Source organism: Octopus bimaculoides, chromosome 16, assembly GCF_001194135.2.
Source record: "Octopus bimaculoides isolate UCB-OBI-ISO-001 chromosome 16, ASM119413v2, whole genome shotgun sequence".
Classification (NCBI taxonomy): domain Eukaryota; kingdom Metazoa; phylum Mollusca; class Cephalopoda; order Octopoda; family Octopodidae; genus Octopus; species Octopus bimaculoides.
Genome location: NC_068996.1, coordinates 42,781,625 through 42,786,530, shown reverse-complemented (window position 1 = coordinate 42,786,530; position 4,906 = coordinate 42,781,625).

The window sequence follows — 4,906 nt, the reverse complement described above, 5'->3', positions numbered from 1 at the left end:
ATATACGAATATATATGTATATGTATATTTTATATATACACTCACGCACACTCACACACACACTCACACACACACTCACACACACACTCACACACATACACACACACACACACACACACACACACACACATATATATATATGTATGTTTATATCTACATGCCTGTGCGTATGTGTATGTGGTCCCTACTAAAGATGAGATGATAGGAAGGTGAGATACCCTCACGATATAAAAGGTGCGATTAGAAATTTGAATTTGAAATTAAGGATTGGATAAATAGGCTGATGAGTATATAGATAGATATGTGCGTATGCAAGGATGTATATTTTTATATATCTCTCTATCCATATCTATGTCCGTCCGTCCATCTATCTATCCTTCTTTATCCTATATCTATTGGCACACCGTCAGTTTCGACGACGAGCGTTTCAGTTGATCTAATCAACCGAACAACCTGCTCGTGAAATTAACATGTAAGTGGCAGAGTACTCCACAGACAAGCATACCTTTAACAGAGTGTGACAAGGCTGGCTCTTTGAATTACAAGTAGAAGTCTTTTTTTTTCAGCTAAGTAGACTCTAGTAACATGAAATGAAGAGTCTTACTTAAGGACACAACGCACCGCTAGTGATCGAACACACGACCTTGTGATCGTGATCCGAATACCCTAACCACTAAGCCATGAGCCTTTCCTATCTATCTATCTATCTATCTATCTATCTATCTATCTATCTATCTATCTATCTATCTATCTGTATGTCTATCTTTCTGTCTGTCTGTCTGTCTGTCTGTCTATTTATCTATCTGTATTGCGATAAATCTATGAATATGGCGATATACCTGTATCGCTTATTTTCGTTGCAAAAGTTCGAATCTTGAACTTGGAGATGGAAAAGCGCTTTATTTCTAGCAATGGCCACACACTCAAGCAAATGGTATTACGTTGATTGCCAATGAATTTAACCAAGAAATAACTGCGCTTATGGAGATTGTTGTGGAAGCTATTCTGAAGTTACACTGAAATAACACAATTTTGACAAAACTGCACACCAAGAACTCTCTGATCAAACTGAGAATATAGAAGGAGGCTTAGCCTGCCTGTTCAATTGTAACACAGGAAGAGGTGCAGTATAATTAGACGAAACATCCCTAGAAGCAACAGATATGACCGTCCACATTTCAAGTTCAACAGCACGGAGTCTTCGGCAATTAGTGGTGGAAAATTCGCAGTGAATAGTTGGCAGTCCATAGGTTATCCTCTGCTCTTTTTACACATTATGTTTCTGGTCCTGCGGGTATGTTAACGCACCCTACTGGTTTGTACAATGATTTCCGTCTTAGATTACCAATGTAGTTGCCGACGACCTAAGCAAGAAATACGGAGAAGCAGATAAATGCCTAACCTGTCTGTCTGTCTGTCTGTCTGTCTGCTTATCTGTTCGTCTGAGTGTCTTTGTTTGTCTAGTACATTCTAGCATACAAATATACATACACGGCACACATATACATGTAGGTAAAGTAATACATACACACACATTGCATAGGTAGATAACACAGATGCACACACGCATCAACACTCACACATACATGCATGCATGCATAAATACATGCATGCATAAATACATGCATGCATAAATACATGCAGACACACACACACATACATACATATACACACACACACACACGCATCAACACGCAGAAATATCTACATACATATGTGTATAATTTCGTTTTACCTGTGTTACCATTGTAACCTATCATTTGAAATACTTTCTTTCTGAGTATGTTATATATATATATATACACACACACATATATATATATATACACACACACATATATATATGTTATATACACACACACATATATATATATCTGTGCGTGTGTGGGTGGTTTGTATTTGTTAGTATCCTAACTCCAACTTACTCTTCTTTCAAAGCTTTTCTACCTGCAAACTTTTTCAAAAAAGAAGATAAAAAGTAACCTTTTCAGCATCCGCTTTGTCCATGTAATTACAGAGACACCGCTTTCTTACAAAAACACGTCTTCTTGGCATTTTTCATTTATTCATTTTAATTACAGAGGAGTTTGTAATGGCCAAAAGAAAAAGGTGTCGGCTTTTTAGTCGGATGTTTATGAGTTCGCATTTCATTCACTAATAATGTATTGATCTTTCTACTACTCCACCTACTAAGTTTACTTTTCAGTCGAGTTGTTATTGTGCGTAGAGTAGAGCCGATTGCAGCGATCGGGCGAACTATAGATGTACACAAGGGGTCTCTCAACCATATTTTTTATCTATGATTACTATTTCATTCTGGTGGACCCCACCCATAGCCATTCAATGTTTAAAAACTATTTTTTATAGAAACTTCGTTCAAAATTCCTATTTTGTTGTTCACACATTAAGTTATGTAGGTTGAACTATGTAAAATGTTAGAAAAAAAAAACCAAGCTGGTTCTTGCAATACATACCAATACATACATCTAAAACGGGTTCTCAACCATTTTTTTTTTAATATATGGACCTCTTTCATTACTATTTTATTCTTGTGGACCCCCATATTCATTCGATATTTAAAAGACTAGTTTTTTAGAAACTTCTTCCACAATTACTATTTCGTTTTTCACACATTAACTTGTACAGGTTAACCTATGCAAAACGTTTGAGAAAAAAATTTAGCTGTTTCATGCAATACATAATAATACGTATATCTAAAGCAAACATTTTTTCATGAGCCATTAAAATAGTGGGATCTGTTCAGTTTGGCTCACAGATTTTTTTACTTAATTTTTTTTTAACTAAACGGTTTGAAATTTCGTATACTGGTGGAACATCTCACGCAGAACACGGTTTACTTTGAACATTTTTCAGAAAATTTGGTATCCTAGAAGTTATTTCGTGTGAAACTAATTGATATTGGTTTATATTTTATATAATTTTATATAATTTCAGCCAATCAACGACGTGTATTCGGTTGAAGAAAGCTACTGCTGTGTGCGATAGTAATCGAAGAGGAACAACTTCCGGGTCATCTCTACTAAATGTCACCACTCTGTTCTATTCTATTTATTGTTTACTGCCTGCGTTGCATATTACACGTTTTTCTCTTTTCTTTTTTTGTTTTCTGGTTCTCGCGTCGGAGTTGACCAGTAAACATCGAAGAATCAACACCAAGAAAAAAGAAATATTATTTACATATATTTATTCGTTTGACCGCCATCAGTGTTTTATCCACACATAAAACGCACCGGTGTTTAAAAGACTTAGAGAGCTACCGGCTAGCTTTTTTGTTGTTGACGTGAATGTAGTTTCAAAATTTTACAACTATGAGATGTATTGCTGTTGTTATGATTTTATCTTACTGTAATCAGCAACACATTCTGTCAATATAAAAGTTTTTATTACATTAAAAATAACATTATCAAAACATGAAGGTAAAACAAAACAAATAGCGGCTTATACACCGGAAAATACGGTAATTGTAATGGCAGTGACAAGTTCGCTCGCTGGTTGCTACTTGATAGTGTAGAAAGGAGGGAAAGAGTAAGGAACCTACGGTGCTGACTAGAAAGGAAGAAAGGGTAAAGGTGGCATCGTCTTCGTTCGATGTACGAATAGAACAGAGTAGTCACATTTAGTAGAGAGGAACCGGAAGTTGTTGCTCTTCGATTACTTTCGCGAACAGCAGTAGCTTTCTTCAACCGAATACACGTCGCTGATTGGTTTAAATTGCCCAAATACAACAACATTAACACGAAGTAACTTCTAAAATACTACATTTTGTCAAAAATGTTCAAAGTAAACAGTGTTCTGTGTGAGACGTTCTACCAGTATACGAAGTTTCAAACTGTTTAGTTAAAAAAATATCAATTAGAAAATCTGTGAGCCAAACTGAACAGATCCACATTTGGATCTCCAATTTTTCATTTTACTGTGTGGACCCCCACCAAATTTTATATGGACTCTGGTTGAGAACCACTGATGTACATTAACCCTTTGAGCCCGTCACACCGGTTTACCGGTGGATGGCTCATTTTTCTCTATACCGTAGCACCGCTCTACCGGTGGTGTGCATCACGAAGCCAGGTATATGGTCAAATAGGGTTCAGGAGGTCAGGACTCAAAGGGTTAAGGTTATAACTATATGACTGTGTATCGTAGTGATATTGTAGGGATTTGGTGACGGTTTGGTGATGACATTTGCGGTGGTTGAAGTAGAATAGTGAAAGCTGATATAAAATGCTGATTGTTGCAGTGGCTCATTATTATTTTAGTTTACTCCGGGTTAAATTAGATTAAACAAGCTTTTGATTAAAAATGATTGTTATTGTATTTTCAACCACAAGATTTTAGATCTTTTATTTTTTACTTGTTTCAGTCATTAAATTAAGCCCATGCTGGGGCACCGCCTTGAAGAATTTTTATCCGAATCTATCGATCTCAGTACTTACTTTTTATAAGCTTGGCACTTACTTTTTATGGTTGCGGTAATTGTAGTGGCAGTGACAAGTTCGCTCGCTGGTTGCTACATGATAGTGTAGAAGCGAGGGAAAGAGTAAGGAATGCACGGTGCTGACTAGAAAGGAAGAGAGGATAAAGCTGGCATCGTTTTCGTTCGACATACGAATAGACCAGAGTGGTGACATTTAGTAGAGATAACACTAATTATTAAAACTTATTTATCTCCTAATTCGTGTTTACCGTCGCCGATATCTTCAAAGGAGAACTACAACTCTTTTAACTCATCATTTATACCCAATGGTGTGAATGAAGTCACTTATTTTACTATTTTGTGTTATGCGTTTGTTGGTTGGCTATATTTCTTTGGGACTCTCTTTTGTGGCCTAATGTAAATTTTCGTTGAACGTGTTAGATGAGACATTTGTGTTTTTGTTTTGTTATT